The sequence below is a fragment of the Vombatus ursinus genome, unplaced genomic scaffold (assembly GCF_900497805.2).
Source record: "Vombatus ursinus unplaced genomic scaffold, bare-nosed wombat genome assembly UNPS02014786.1, whole genome shotgun sequence".
NCBI classification, from domain to species: Eukaryota; Metazoa; Chordata; class Mammalia; order Diprotodontia; family Vombatidae; genus Vombatus; species Vombatus ursinus.
Genome location: NW_020954564.1, coordinates 53,140,119 through 53,157,227, shown reverse-complemented (window position 1 = coordinate 53,157,227; position 17,109 = coordinate 53,140,119). Strand labels below are relative to the sequence as shown.

Below are 17,109 nucleotides of genomic sequence, written 5' to 3'. Positions count from 1 at the left end.
CCAATGGAGAGTTAGTATTGGAGAGTTAGCATGGAATTGTGGAAACTTAATGAATTTAGAATCAGAATACCTGGGTTCAGATCCCACTCTTGCCATGTGCCACCCATGTGATGTTGTGGGTGTCAATTAACCTCTCTGGGCCTCAGTTTCCTCATCCATAAAATGAGTAGATTGGACTAGATGATGATTCTAGCCTCTTGCTCTAAATCTTTGATCCTGTTAATACCATATGCCTCAGATGAGGCAGTCAAGTTATCTGGGGTTCTTATCCTAGAGTCCATGAACTTAAAAAAAAATTTGGGTAACTGCATTTCAACATGTTGTTTCCTTTGTAATTCTGTGTGTTTTATCTTATGCATTTAAAATCATTCTGAGAAGGGATCCGTGGGCTTCACCAGGCTGCTGAAGGTTCTAGTTCCAGATCAGGAAGGGTGTCAATGTCCAGAAGTGGACAGTGACACCCTTCTCTTATTTCCATGAGGCCTTCCCTGATTACACCCTTGATCTTTCTAATCTGTCTTAGAGAGGCAGTCTTGCATAGTGGATATAACACTGGACCCAGAGGTTTGAATTTTAGCTCTGCTACTTACTCCCTTTGATGATTTTGGGCAAGATATTTTCACTATCTCAGCCTCAGTTTTCTTAACTGTAAAATGAGAGGAGACGATCTCCAAGGTCCTTTCCAGGACAATCCTACAATCCTACTTCCCAGAGCATCCATAGCCCATGCCACATGCCTCATAATTTAATGAAGTTTAGTTTTATTTGCTGTTATTTAATGTTTGTAATATTATGTAGATTAAGAGAATGGCAGCTAGGTGGTGCAGTGGATAGAGTGCTGTGCCTGGAGTCAGGAAGACTCATCTTCCTGAGCTCAAATCCAGCCTCAGACACTTACTAGGTGTGTGACCCTGGGCAAGTCATTTAACCCTGCTTGCCTCAGTTTCCTCATCTGTAAAATGAACTAAAGAAGTAAATTACAAACCACTCCAGTATTTTTGCCAAAAAAAATCTCAAATGAGGGTCATGAGGAGTTGGGCACTACTGAAAAATGACTGAACAACAACAACAACGTTTGTAAGTCATATCCCACCCACTTTAGCCCAGGGATTCCTTGCAAGCAGGGGCCCTGTCTTTCCCCTAAGACCAGGGACTCCTTGAGCATAGAAGCTATGATTCCTTCTCAGTCTAGAGGCACCTGAAGAGCAATGACCCCATCTCTTCCTCTCAGACCAAAGTTTCTATCAGTCAACAAGCATTTATTAAATAATTTCTATGCATCAGACACTAGGAATACAAATATAAAAGTGAGACAGTCCCTGCCCTCAAGGAGCTCACCTGCAGTCCCTATAAGCTATGTCAGAGAAACAGACTCTGAATCGGAAGGGACCTCCCAAGTCATCTAGTACGGGGTTTCCTAATCTTTTTCCGCTCTTGACCCCTTTTCCCATTTTGGCAGCATTTGGTGATGTTGCGAGGCTGGAGGGCATGCACAGTGCAAAGCGCACAAGCTTTGTGTTCAGAACCAAGGCTGCAGTAAAGTTGCTCGATGCAACACCACGGGCAAGCACAGCCAGAAACAGCTCGGATTCACGTTTGATTTTTGATAAATTTTTGGTCGTTGCACATTCAGAAATGTTTTATTGTTGCCGGATTCTTCACGACCTCATATGGGGTCATTGCCCATAGTTTCAGATGTGGTGATCTAGTAGGACCCATCTCTGACCATAAGGTCACTGACGTAGAGCTAGAATGAATGAGCTCAGAGGTCCTCTAGTCCAAGAAACCCCTCTACGATACCCATCAAAAATGGTCCCTCCAGGAAGATCTTCTACTCGCTACCAAGTAAGGAAGCCCCTTCTGCTTTCAGACAGCTTTAATTGAAACGGAATGTTCCTTTACATCAAATTGACATAGACCTCCTTTCCATTTCCAACCAATGTTCCTAATTCTGCCCTCTGGGCCCAAGCAGAGTGAATCTACTCTCTCTGTTGCACCTTTTCAGTTACTTGAAAATTGCCATCATGCCCCTCTCCCGAGTCTTCCGTTTTCCAGGATAAGTATCCCCATTTCATTTGACTAATCTTCATATGATGGTCCTTTTGGTACTTGACCTGTGCAGCACTAGGACTTTGTCTGAAATCCTCCCTTGAACTTTGCCTGAGATCCAAGAAAAAAGGTATATGGGGAATCTGATGAACACAGGAGGACAGTAATGGAATGACATGTGAACATTATATGACTGGAGAGAAGTGGAATAGGGTGTGAAGGTAGAATTAATAAGACTTGTCAACTGATTAGACGTGGTTTGTAAAGGAGAGTGAAAAGCTGAAGATACCACCTGTTCTCTAAGGTCTGCCAGTTTTGTTTTTGTTTTTTGCCCAGTACTTCAAAATCCTTAAGCATTACTTTCTAAGTTCCTGTGGGTGGTATGATTTGTCCCCCATGGAAGGTGGGGAGTTGTAATCATGAAGTTTGATAGGGCTTGGGGTAGAAGTATGGGCCAACTGTTAAATTTCCAGTGTGAGCATTTATACTTGAGAAATCAGTAAATGCTAAAAATCAGAATTTGATTTACAGTTTTGTTGATTTTCTAGACTTAAGAAAGTAATGGAGAAAATGTTACTATTGCAGATTAAACTTAAAAGTATGCCATGCATACATTTGGGGGGGAGGAGAGCTAGATGTTAAATATTTGCCAGTATACCACCATCATGGGAGTTCTCTATCACATCCTAGATACATATCCTCAGAAAGACAGCAGACTTCCTTATTGTTTATGTCATGTCAACAAATATTTGCCTTAGAGCCCTTCAAAGAATGGAGTCACCAATTATCACTACTTGACTCTTCTTCATTTGACCATCACTGGGTGATTTCTTACCCAATGACTCATAATAGTAATAATAATAATAATGCCATCATTTGCATAGCACTTTAAGGTTTACAAAGCAGTTAGATATTATCTTATCCTCACAACTACCCAATGAGGTAGGTGCTGCTATTATCCCCATTTCACTGATAAGGAAACTGAGGTAGACTGGAGTTAAGTGACTTGCCTAGGGTCACAGTGCTAAGAAGTGTCTGAGGCCAGGTTTGAACTCAGGTCTTTCTGACTCCAAGTTCAACTCTCTATCCACTATACTACCAGCTGCCTCTGGATCCATATCATTATTCTTTGGAGCACAAGAAACTACCCCCTTCTTGTTGAATTGAATTGAATTGAATTGAATTGAATTGAGTTGAGATGATCCAACTTCCCCCTCTATGGGAAGAGCCTTCTACTTGTTATCTAGCTTGAAATATTCAGTGATTCTCCTTTCTTACCTTCCTTGTATCACATTCTAACTTCCTGATACAGATTAGAATTCTCCTCCTCCTCTTCACATCCTTCTTGTTTTCTCCTTAAAACTCTTGTGCCATTCTATCAAGGCACACTTCATTTCCTCTGATAACTCAAAAAGTGGAGGAGTTGCATTCCCCCAGTCCTTTCACCATCTCCTCAAAGAAGGAGACCAATGTGTACTTTGTGCACAGATAACTGTTACTTGATATTTTTCAGGTACATAGTACATTCAGCACATTAGATCCAAAGTTGTCCCACCTGTCTACGTTTCTCTCTGAACCTCCTTCTCTTCTGTTCTGAGCATTCTAAAAAAGTGCTTCATTGATGCTCTTACCAGTCTCTTTTTTTCCCCTGCCTGTCATAATTACACACTACCTCCCAAATTCTCCTTCCGCCCAAATAATTTCCATTTTTTCTTGTAATCAGAAATTATAGTCAAACAAAGCAAATACACACATTGGACACACAACAAATGTGTCTTATTTTTCACCTTTAGCCCACCACCTCTCTGTCAAAAGACGGGAAGCATGTTTCATTTTTGGTCCCCTGGAGTTGTCCTTGGTCATTGCATTGCATAGAACTCTTAGTCTTTTCAGTTTTTTTTTCTTTTCAACCTTATAATCATTATATAAATAGTTCTCCTGGTTCTGCTCACTTCAATCTGCATTAGTTCATACAAGAACTCCCAGGATTGTCTGAATCTATCCCTTAATTTCTTACGGTGTAATGACATTTTATTGCCTTCATATACCATAATTGTTCAGTGGTTCCTCAATTAACTGGCATTCCTTTAGTTTCAAGTTTTTTGCTACAACACAAAGTGCTGCTGTGAATATTTTTGCACATATTCCCCCCCTTTTTAACTCTGTGTTATGAGTGGAGTAGTCTTATCACTTGGCGATTTGGAAGGATAAAGGCCATTATTCTAAATTGCTTTCCAGAATGGTTATACCAATTCAAAGTTCCATCTCCAATGTATTCACATGCCTGTTCACAGATAGCCTTAACAGTTGTGAATTTTCTCTCTCTCTTTTTTTTTCTGGTCTTCTTTGCTGATCTGATGCATGTGAACCTCAGGGCTACTTTAATTTGCATTTCTCTAATTATTGGTGATTTGGAGCATTTTTATATGTTGCTCATAACTTGATTTCTTAAGACCTGCCTTTTCATATCTTTGGATTATTTATCTATTAGAGAATGATTCTTATTCTCATGTATTGGAATCAATTTCTTGTATATCTTAGATGTCTGACTTTGATAAAAGAATCTCACTTAAAAGCTTCCAAGTTAACAATTCTCCTCACTTAACCGCATTTTGTTTGTGCTAAAGCTTTTTAATTTTACAATCAAAACTGTCCATTTTATCTTCTGTGATCTTCTCTAGTCTTAGTTTGATCAAGAACTGTCTGTACCCCTACTTTTGAAAGATACCTCTTTCCCTGTTCCTTTAATTTGTTTATAATATGACCTTTTCTATCTAGGTCATGTGTCCATTTGGAGCTCATCATGGAATTTCTTCCCATTTTTTTCTTGAGATAGGAATGTGTAATCTGCTCAGCTGCCTCTAACCAGCAGTTAGAACATTCCTGCCACATACTGACTCAGACAAAAGAAATAAACAGAAATCCAATTGTTGGATTATATTTTAGGATTTTAGAGTGATGTACAGTGCATGGGCAAAACTGATTTACTGTGACTTATGCTAACTAGTGCAACAGAAATAGTAATTAGACATACTTCTCAAAGTTAGCTATCAAACTTTATTAATCAAATTGTGCAAACATTCATTTATATTATTTATTAGATACTACAAACATTAACTCCACTAGAAATAAACCACCAACCTGATTTCCTAGGGCTTTCCAGTAAGTATGTCTCATACTCATACTTAAACTATAAGGTTCCCTTTCTGTCCAGCCATGTGTCTTCCCTGAGGTTGTTGCCTTACAAATGGGAAAATCTTAGTCAGTTAGCACTGCCCTCAAATGAATATATTCAAGTCTCAACATATATAGAATACAAAAGCCAGCCAAGAGCTAAGATTAGACTAAAGACTGGGGGTCTCCAGGTGAGTTTCTAATAGTTCTAGCTATGGGCATTAGCTGGTTACACCTAAGTTCTGATCGGAGATTGATTACCTAAGCTTATGAGTAATCAATCAAATCAAAATAGCATCATTAGCAAGTGTTTATCAGTTTTGTTTTGTTTTTTAGCAGATTTGGGGCACACACATCATTAGTAGATGCTTACCATATCTGGGACATACACGTGCATCATTGCCAAACTATACCACTCAAATCTTCATCTTACCTCAGAAAAACAACTTATATAACAGCCATTCAGTCACAAAATGGGATCTTAAAACAAAATGAATTCATTTATGTTAAGGCATGTGACTTGCCCATGGTCACACTGCTAATAATTGGCAGAGCTAGGATTTTGCCTTTCTAGATCTCATGATTTTTCTACTATCCTACATTGCTACCCACCTTGTTTCTCCTTGACTCTTCCCTCTAGAGATATCCCTCTGCTTTCCTTTCCATTTGCCTCCATTTTTCTCCCTCAGACTGGGAATTTTTGAGGGGAAGCCCTTGTCTCTCTCCACAGACCAAGGACCTTCCAAAGATAGGATCTGAGTAAATTCCCTCAAGTTAGAAGCAATTTAGAAGCAGGAACTATGTCTGCCCCCTCAGATTTGGACCTCTCTAAGGTAAAAACCACATCCCACATGACACTTGCTTTAAAAAATATTTAATGGTAGACTAACACACATCAGGTTTCTGGAACATAAGCAGGTATATACAATGATGTCTGTCTGGGATAACCTGGGATATTCATTAATCTAAGCCTGCATTGTGATTACACAGTAAGTAAAGATCTTTCTAGAAATCTCCTCTCTTTCCTGAGACACATCCAGCCACCTTGTACCAATGAGAGTACAAAGCAGAGAAGACTTTCGTGATCTATGCCTTCACTCTACTTCAGGGACCCATAAAGATGGTCATACTTTAAGTTCTACCATCAGTAATTATGCTACCACCGTGTTATTGAACTCTGACTTTCTCTCTGGTCATTATTTCCTGCCCTTCTACCCTCTGCCTCACTACTCCTAAACGTTATCTCACAGCATCTCCATATCACCACAATCTCCACCCTCCTCTGGCCCCAGTTTTCTTCTTTAATCGTTTTGAGTTAACCAATTAACCCTACAGCTAACCAATTCCATGTTACACTCTTCTTACTCTTGACTCTTTTGTCCCCTTTTCCCTCTATCTTTCATGCATTGTTAATCTTCAACTCTGGATCATCCCTACCATCTTCTACCTTTTCTGCTTTTCTGAGTTCTTAAATGCTGCTGGAGGAAGTAACACCACTACAGTAACCTAATCCACTGTATATTTGGGTTATTTAATCTCACTGCTGCAAGGCAATTCTTTTATTCTTCCTTCTTTGAATCTCCAGCCCAGTCCTACTGGCAGCTATTCTGACCCCTCTCTTCTCCCATGAAGCCACTAACACCATCCACCATCCATCTCTCAGCAGATATCCTCTTTTAATTTACTGAAAAAATTGAAATCATCCATTATGAGCCCCTACTCCATACTATAGGAAACCCTCTCCTATGTTTTTCCTCATTCTTTCCATCTTTGCTCTTATCTCTAGGGAAGAGGTAGCCCTTCTTGACAAGACCAATTTCTCTATTTATGCCATGAATCCTGTACCCTCCCATTTTTTTCTAGTAACTTGACCTTTCAGTCACTCCCTTTCTCACCTTCAGCCTCCCTTTATCCACTGGCTCCTTCCCAAATGCCTACAAAAATGCTCAGGTCAACCCCACTTTTAACTTGTCCCATTATGGGACATACGCTACAAGGAGGTCAAAAACAGAAGGAAAAAATGGTCTAATATATACTAAATTATTCATAGTAGCACATCGTGTAGTATCAAAGAACTAGAAACAAAGTGTGCACCTAGTGACTGGGGAGTGTGCTAGACAAATTGTGGCATATGAATGTGATTGAATATTATCATACAGTAAAAAAATCACAGTTATGAAAAATTCAGGAAACATGGCAAAATCCATATGAAGTGATAGAACTAGAATCAGAAGAACAATATGCACAATGTCTACAATGGTGTATGTGAAAGCATCACTCAAGGAAAGCCACACTCTGGGTAACCCAAAAAGCACTGATGCACCCATAAACTACATGCTGGAATATATCTCACTCTCCTGGTCAGAGAATCTAGGGACATCAAAGGCAGAAAATTGCATGCCTGGCCAGACATGGTAACTGTGTCCATTGTTTTTGCTTGGCTGTTTTTACTTATTGCAAGGGAGGATTCAATTCCATGGTCAGGAATAAGAGATATATTTGGAAATGACAATGAAGCTAATGCAGAAGGCATGTATTAAGCTTATTCTCTTGAAACAAAGCAAACTAAAAACCTTCCTTAACCTGTCAGCTCAGAATCATAGAATTTCAGAGTTAGAAAGGACCTTAGCCACTCTCTAGCCCAACCCATATAGCAAATGGTCCTTCAGCATCTCTGCTGGAAGCTTTCTAGGGAAGGGGAACTTTTACTTCCTGGGGTAGCTCATTCCATTTTTGAAGAGCTCAAATTGTTAGGATGTTTATTACTGGCGTCAAGCCAAAATCTTTTTTTTTCAGAAATTTCTATCCCCAGTGGACCTAGTTCTGTTCTTTGGTGCCAGACAGAACAGTCAACAAGTATTTCAATCAACAAGCATTTATTAAGCTTACTATGTTTAGATTTGGAATAAGTTTTATACTACTCTTCCACATAGTGGCACTTGGGGTACTTGAAGATAACTCTCATGTACTCCCAAGCCTTTCCTTCTCTTTTCAGCCAGTCAACCAAGTCAATAAACATTTATTAAGCATCTACTATATGCCAGACACTGTGCTAAGCTCTGGGGAAAAGCAAAAGACAGTCCCTGTCCTCAAGGAGCTCACAATCTAATTCTGCACTGCCTACCTCCAGTTTCTTCAACCAGTCCCCATTTGAAATGGATTCAACACCTTTTATCATCCTGGTTGCCTTCCTCTGGACACTCTTTAGCTTATTAATGTCTTTATGTGCTACCCCAAAATAGTAATAGTCTAGAATAAATAGATTAAATAGAATAGTAGAATAAAGTCTAGATGTTTTCTGAACAGGGCAAGGTACAGAGAGACTATCAACTTCTTTATGCCTACAAACTCTCACCCTTTTAGTGCAGCCAAGAAATTTCATTTGCTCTTTTTTTGTTGTTGTTAACATATTGCACTATTGCCTCATGTTGAGTTTATAGTCCAATAAAATACCCACGTATTTTTCAGACAGACCTCTGTCTAAATCTTTGTTCTCCACATTGTACTTGTATATTCATTTTTCTGAATGTAAACTGTAGAATTTTTACATGTATCAGTATTAAATTTCATCTCATGAGATTCCCTCCAGTGTTCTACCCTGTCAAGATATTTTTGGATTCAGACTTCCATCATCCAACATATTAGGTGTCATCCAAAAATTTGATAAGCACATTCCACCTGTGCCTTTATACAAATAATCAACAAAAATGTTAAGCAGCACAAGGTTGATCCCAGATCCTTGGAGCATATTGTTGGATATCTCCTTCTAAGTTCATGTAGTACTATTCATGTCTACCTTTAGGGTCCAGTCATTCAACAAGCACAAAATTCACCTAATCGTACTATCTTCCAGCCCACATCTCTCCATCCTTCCCATAAACGTAACATGAGATATTTTGTCAAATGCTTTGCCAAAATCTAGGTAAAGTGTACACAGAATTCTCATGACCTACAAATATGGTAGCCTTGACAAAGGAAATAATGCCGGTCTGACCTATACTGGCTATTTGGATTCCACATTTCCTTTTCTAGATGGTTCACTAAGCATCTTTTCAATAATACATCCTAGAATCTTGCCCATAATTGAAATAAAGCTAACTGACCTATAGCTTGAAAATTCCATTATTGTCTTCTCCTTTCTCTCCCTAACCCTGTTCCTGTCCCCGTCTCTGTCCCTATCCCTCTCTTCATCTTTCTCTGGAAATAAGGACATTTGCCCCATCCCATCCTGCACAGCCTCTTCCATTCTCTAGGATCTCTTAAATATCACTGACAGTGATTCAGCAGTCATACCCGCCAGTTCTTTCAGTACTTGAGAATGTAGTTCACCTGGGTCAGGTAACTTGAACTCATCAAGAGAAACTATGTGCTCTTTTATAGCTACTTATTTATTTTGGGTATCAACTCCCTCTGAGCTGTTTTCGTTTTGTTCTTTCCAGTGTAAAGGTCATCTCCATGGCAGAGAAAATGGCAGCAAAGCAAAAAAACTTCTCTGGGTTACCAATCATTATCATTCCATCCACTTCAAGAAGCCATTCCTTCCCTTCTGGGATTCTAATTTTTCTTCCAAAATAACATTAAAGTTACCAATGATTTCTTAGTTTCCAAATCCTATGGCTTTTTCTTAATCCTCATTCTTCTTGACCTCTTTTCAACATTTGACACTATCAACCATCTCCTCCTCCTGGATATTTTCTCCTTTCCAGGTTTTCATGATACTCTTCCTTAGTCCTCACCCCTAATATCAAATGACTCCCCTTCCCCAAGATGACACCAGAAAAGGAGCATTGTGGGTTCCTAGATCATCTAAGATAGAGTCATCCACATGGAAAACAGTAGGGTCCTGCTTCTAGAAGGAAACACTTTGCATTCCCCTACTACATAGGTGGGAATGGCTTCTTCCCATTGGGAGTATACCCAGAATGGGTTGCATATTTCAAACTACCAGACTGGGACAGTCTCTGTCTTTCCACCCATATCCTGGAGTAAAGGTCCTGTTCATCCCTAGCATGGGCCTCCATTTTGCAAGCACAAAGTCCCATTATACCTTTATTCTGTCTTGTATGTGTTTTCTCTATACCTATGTAGGTACATGTTGCCTCCTCCATTAGAATAGAAGCTCCTTGAGGGCAAGGACTCTTTTGTTTTCATCTTTGTATCCATAGCATCTCCAACAGTGCCTGGGACATGGTAGGCATTTAAGAAATGCTTATTGATTGATTGATCTTTATAAAACCCCCCTTTTATTTTGGCTATTTTTCTTAGCTTTTCTTACTAGCCTTAGTTCAGTCTATATTTCAGCACTCCCATCACTAGTCTTATGGGCCTATTACTTCACATTATTTTCCCTTGTTTACCTTTTCTGCATATATATTTTTAGATTTTTATTTCTATCCTTTCTTTTTACATTGCTGGCATTTCCCAATGAATCCCTCTTCCTCTTCTCCTATAGAACTGTCTCTTATGACAAAGAATGAATGAAAAAAATGTTATTTACTTGTTTTCTATTCTTTGTGACCCCTTTGGGGCTTTCTTGGCAAAGATACTGGAGTCATTTTCCATTTCCTTCTCTAGCTCAATTTACAGATAAAGAAACTGAGGCAAATAAGGTTAAACAATTTGCCTAGGGTCACACAGTTAGTAAATGTCTGAAACTGGATTTGAACTCACATCTTCCTGACTCTAGGCCCAGCATTCTATATACTGCGCCACCTAGAAAATCCATAAGTGCCTGATATTAGAGGCAGTATGCTATACCCTTAGTCTCCCTAAAGTTTATAAAGAAAGGGAGGTGCCTTCTCCTAACCCTTCTTTAGAGCTAAGCTTTGTCATTATAACTACATAGCACCCAGTCTGGTTTGTTTTCCTGTTGTTGCTCTTTTCATTCATGTTGGTGAAGTCATTGTGTGTTGTTTCCTTGGTTCTTCAAACTTTACCATGCATCAGTTCATACAAGTCTTCTCATGCTTCCCTGTATTCAACATGTTGATCACTTCTTACAATTACTAATATTCCAATACATCTATGGGCCACAACTTGTTCAGCCACCCACCAATCAATGAGCACTGACTTTGTTTCCATCTCTTTGCTACTACCAAAAGTGCTGCTACAAATGCTTTGGTATATGTAGGACTTTTATTTTTATTATTGACTTTATTGTGGGTATATGCCTCTAGTAGTGGGATGTCCGAGGGAAAGGGTTTAAAAGAGTGTGTCATTCCTCTAGTCACTTTCTTAGCAAAATTCCAAATTCCTTTCCAGAATCATTGGACCAATACACAGCTCTACTAATAGTGCATCGGTATACGCCTGTCTTTTTATAACCCCTCTAATATTGACTATTTGTGTCTCTTAAGGCATTTCGTGTCTGGATTGCTGGGCCCAGAATCAGGAAGATCTGAGTTCAAATCCACTCTCAGATGCTTCCTAGCTGTCTGCCTCAGTTTACCTCAACTCTAAAATGGAGGTGTTAATAGCACTTACATCACAGGATTGTTGGGAAGATAGAATGATATGATTTTGTAAAGTGCTTAGAACAATGCCTGACATATAGTAGGCATTTAATGAAAGTTTATTCCTTTCCCTCTCTTTTCGTCTTTGCCATCTTGCTGGGTGTGTGGTGAAACTTCAGGGATTCATTACTTTGATTTAGATTTCTCTTATTATTATGATTTTGGAGCATTATTTCATGTGGTTGTTGGTGATCTACAATTCTTCTTTTGAAAACTATTTCATCTCCTTTGACCTCCTCTCTAACTGGGAAGGGCTTCCTATTAAATTTTCCTGTTAGTTGCCTCTATATATGTTGGTTCATCTTCATTTGTAAAATGGGTATAATAATAGCATCTACCACCCAGAGTTTTGGGGATAAAATGAGATAATATTTGTAATATTCTTTCCAACCCTATGTGCAACATAAATGCTAGTTCTTGTTGTTATTTGATACAAAGTTTTTCCCCTCAAGTCATCTTTTTCCCTTCTAATCTTAACTGCATTAATTTTGTGGGGACAAAATTTTTCAATTTCCTGTCATCAAAATAGCCTATTTCATCTCTTCTGATCACCTCTATCCCTTGTTTGATTAAGAATTCACTCCCTAGCCATAGCTGTAAAATGTACCTGATCTGATTCTCTTCTAACCTTTAATCTCATGACCTTTACTGTTCAAGTCACATGTTCATTTTGAGTTTATTGTGGTACATGGTATAAGATATTGATCTAAACCTAAGTTCTGCCAGGTTGCTTTCCAGTTTTCCAACAATTCTCATCAAATAGAGAGTTCCTACTGCAGGTAATTTATGTTTTGGGGTTTATTGAACATTTGCTTATTGAGTTCAGTTATTTCTGATTTTTCTTTTTGTAGTCTGTTCTACTAATCTACTTTTAAAAAATTTTTATCCAGTACAGAACAGTTTTGATGATTACTATTATATAATATATAATATATTTTTAATATATTTATATAATATATAATATAATTTGAGGTAAGGAAATGCTATTCTTCTTTCATTATTAGTTTTCTCCAATGTTTTCCTTTTTTATGTTCAATATTTTCTTACTCCAAATGAATTTCATTATATTTGTGTCATCTTTTAAAAATCTAATATTGTTGGGGGCTCTCTCTTTGTAGCCATATCAGTGTCTTCAGACAACTCCCTCTCCCAAATTGATTCTCTCCTTGCTCTGAAAAGTTCCCCTCAAGAAGTCATTCTATATCTCTCCTCCCTTTTATTGCCAAACTGCCTGAAAGAATCATCTACACTTGCTGCCTCCACTTTCTTGCCATTCTCTCACTTCTCAACACTATGCAATCTGGATTTGTTCCCATCACTCTACAGAAATTGGTCAATCTAAGATTGTCAATGCTCTCTTAACTGCTAAGTCTAATTGCTTTTGATGATCTGAATTCTCCTTGGCTTGTCTATAGCTTTTAATACTGTTGTCCAATCGCTTTTCCTAGACATTTCCTTCCCCATTGGCATTCATGACATTCCCCTCTCCTGTTTTTCCTCCTCTGTATCTGACTACTCTTTCTTATTTTCCTTTGCTGGATCATCATTATCTTTCATCAAATGAACACCAGTGTTCCTTAAACCCTGCCCTAGGCCCTCTTCTCTTTTCTCTTTGTACTCTTTCCCTTGTTGATTCCATCAGCTTCCATGCATTCAAGTATCATCTCATTGAAAATGGCTCTAAAATCTACATACACCCAGCCCTTTTCCCTTTCCTGAACTCTAAACTTGCTTCCACAATTGTCTGGGTCTCAAATTCAATGTGTCCAAAATTAAACTCATTATCTTCTCCTTTAAATATGCTCCACCTCCAAACTAGGCTATTTCTGTCAAGGGTTCCACCACCTTTCCTATCACCCAGGTTCATGACCTCCTTGTTATCCTTGATTCTTTCCTCTTTCACCCACCAAATCCAAACCAGTTCCTAAGTCTTGTTGATTCTACCTCTTCACTGTTTCTTTCATCCATCACCTCTTCACTCATACAGTGACCAGCCTCCTTCAGTCCTTCATCACCTTCCACCTTGACCACTATAATAAGATACTATTTTTTCTCACCTTTCCAATCCATCCTCCCTACAGACAACAAAACAATTTTCCTAAGGCTTAAGTCTGACCATATCACTCCTCTGCTCAAAAACCTTCGGTGGCTAGATACTGTCTCCAGGATAAAATACAGGATCTTTGGCTTAGCATTTAAAGACCTCCACAGTCTGGTTTTAACCTACTTTTCCAGTCTTATTTTGAACTACTTCCCTTTTTAAACCCTATATTTCTGACAAACTGGTCTACTAGCTATTCCTGAAGCTTGATACTCCATCTCCTATGTGTATGCATTCACACAAACCACCCTCCATGCTTGGAATGCACTCGCTCCTTTTCTCAGAATTTTCATCTTCCTTCAAGATTCAGCTCAACTGTCGCCTCCTCCATGAAGATTTCCTTAAGCCTTCCCCACTCCTATTCCAGTTTAGAGAGTCATAGATCCAAAGCCAGAATGGACCTTCAAGGTCCTCTAGTCCAACCTTTCATTTTACGATGAGAAAACTGAGACTCAAGGAATTTAAGCGACTCATTGTTAACGTTCTCTCCCCGCTCAATTTAGCCTGTATTCTGCATTCTCAGTACAGATGGTTTTTTTTTTTGCACTTATATTCCTAGTGCCTAGCAGATAGTAGGTTCTTAATAAATAATTATTGATTGATTAGGGTAGTACTGTTTCATTGCTAAAACATCTTTGTATCCCCATTGCCCAGCATAGTGCCTTGCACATAGTAGGTGCTTAATTAAATTTGTTGAATTAGTTGTGAGGTTTTGGTGTCACCATATTCCCCAGATCTCAAGCTGGAAGGGAACTTAGGGGTCATCTGACTCCAACTCCCCATTTAACAGTGCAGGAAACTGAGGCCCAGAGAGATTAAAGACTTACCCCAAGGTTACATAGGTGAGTAAGTGACAGAGTGGAGATTTTGAACCCAAAGCCTATGACTGCAGTATTTTTTAGAAAACAAAACACAGTTTCTGGGCCTGGGGTACCAGATGCTGGATACTTGCTATTCAGAACAATATTGTCTTAGCTGTAATCGCAAGGTTAATTGATTGGGGAGAAGATTTAGAGAAGCAGAGGGTGAGGTCAGCCTCCCTACACCGCTGTGTCCTAAAGGTTGGTTTTTTCAAACCCAGAGACAGGCAGCCACTCAGCAAACAGAGAAGGAATTGCCCTGTAATTAAGAAACCTGCTTCCAGTCGAGAGACCAGCTAGAGTTTGGCACGACCTGTAATGAAGTCTGAACCTTCCCCAGAGCCTGAAGGAACGGAGCCAGGCCCGCCTCTCCCCCTCCTCCACCACAGGGAGGACAAGAACAGTTGCCTGTAGATTGTGAAAAACATTTCTCAGGGTAATTGTATCCCCACTTTATCTGACTTTTTGTTCTGGGGAGTTCATACTTTACCTGCTTTGACCCCCACTCCCACCCTGCTCTTCTCCGCCCTCACCTCACCCTGTTTCCCTGTTGCTATCTAGCTGGTGCCTGTGTGAAAACCTTGATGCTGCAACTCAGCATTTATCCCCAAATCCTGGAGATCCGGTTCCCTGGCATCACCATCACCAAACGATCACAGTTTTCATAATCACAGGGAGGGGAAAAGCCATAGCTGAGAAAATAGATATGTGACTTCAGACTCACACAGGGAACATCTTGACATTTAAATCCAATTACCCTTTTCCCCATTCCTGATGAGAATATATCAACCAGGAAACATTCCGCTAGATAAATAGATCCTATTCCCCGCTCACTAGAACTTTTTACAGGGCTGAGTTTGGTTTCTTTATTCCCTTCACATGAGTCTTCTATGTGGTGGGAGGAATCCTTGCCCAGTTTGACCAATGACCAAACATTCTTTTTAGGAAATCTGAGCAGCCTGAAGGCCCTGTCCTTTAGAGGCAGCTAGTGATACAGCAAATAGAGTGCTGGGCCTAGAGTCAAAAAAAAAACCTGAGTTCAAAATCTGGCCTCAGATACTTACCAGTTGTGTGGCTCTGGGAAAATCACTTAACCTCTATTTGCCTCAGTTTCCTTAACTGTAAAATGGGGATAATAATAGCTCTTGCTATTGCAGGGTCGTTGTGAGGCTTAAATGAGATGATATTTGTAAAAGTGCTTAGCTCAGTGCTTAGCACACAGTAGGCATCATATCAGTGTTTAGTCCCTTCTCTTCTCTTGTCCCTCCCTAAGGATTTTAGCTGGGAAACTGTGTTACTTCCCTGGCTGGTCAATGAACACCAGTCTCTGCTGCTGTGGCAGCCACTTGGATGTGAATGGGATTAAGCCCACCCTATATTCTGTCCCCCCACAGTTCAATTCCATCTTTTTCTTAGCACTGAAAAATAGACTCCCACAGAATGAAAAAAAGATGGATAAGGAATGGTGCTCATTGTCATTCTGCTCTAAACCCTAGTTCTTGCCTGACATGGGGAAAGTTTGAATAAGGTCTCTTTAGAGAGAGAAGAGGTCATTAAAATGACTGGGAAGAAAGGTGGAGAGAAAAGAAATGTTCTGAATTAATTTGTGCTCTCGAACATACCTGTCTTTTCTCCTTACTATGCACCTTCCCCAAATCAACTTTCCCCTAACAGGGATTTGGCTTAACTGCTGTAGCTGGACTCCGTTAACTCAGCAGCTGGACAGATGTGCACCATTGACTGGGTTGTATCGCTGGGACTATTTTGTTGCAGTAACTGGGTTCTGTTTCCTGCACTAACTGGCTTGTTGCTATAGTGATTGGTTTGTTTGGCTGTAGTAATTAGGTTGCATGGCTGATGCAAATAATTCATTTTCTTGCAATGTCTAGGCTTAGTTGCTGTGGGGACTGGGCTGTGTGGCCTCAGTGTCGGCCTGAGATTTTTTAGGAGGGGGGTAGAGTTTCAGTATTCGAGTAGTGTTGCTGCAGTATGGACAGTTTGTGGCAGTGACTGGGCCGCTGTAATTGGATGGTGCTGCATTGCTGCCTGTGGTGGCTAGACTGATTTGTGGCGGTGCCTGTTGCCTTTGCTGTAGTCGCCCCCACAGTGATTCGGTGGTTTGGCTGCAGTAATCGCTGCACAGCTGCAGGCACTACTTGGCTGCCTTATTGCAGCAACTGAATAGTTAAAGGTAACTGGCCAGAGCTCTGCGCCCTCTTTCCTTCTCTCATTGACCCTTTCAGGCGTTTTAAAAATAATTTGGTAATGTTTCTTACTGCTGTACTGTCATCCAATTAGTAACATCTGCTGCCTTGTCCAGCTCTGTGAGGTACAATGTCTCTGAATCTTGCCCTCTGTCTGTCTCACACACACACACACACACACACACACACACACACACACACACACACAC

General features: G+C 39.8%; 1 protein-coding gene across 1 annotated transcript in view; it reads left to right on the top strand.

Annotated features, from left to right (window-relative positions):
* The window catches only part of LOC114047189 (carbohydrate sulfotransferase 8-like), a 205,688-nt gene that overhangs the window by 135,841 nt on the left and 52,738 nt on the right, over positions 1-17,109 (top strand). The gene's annotated exons all lie outside the window — the stretch shown is intronic.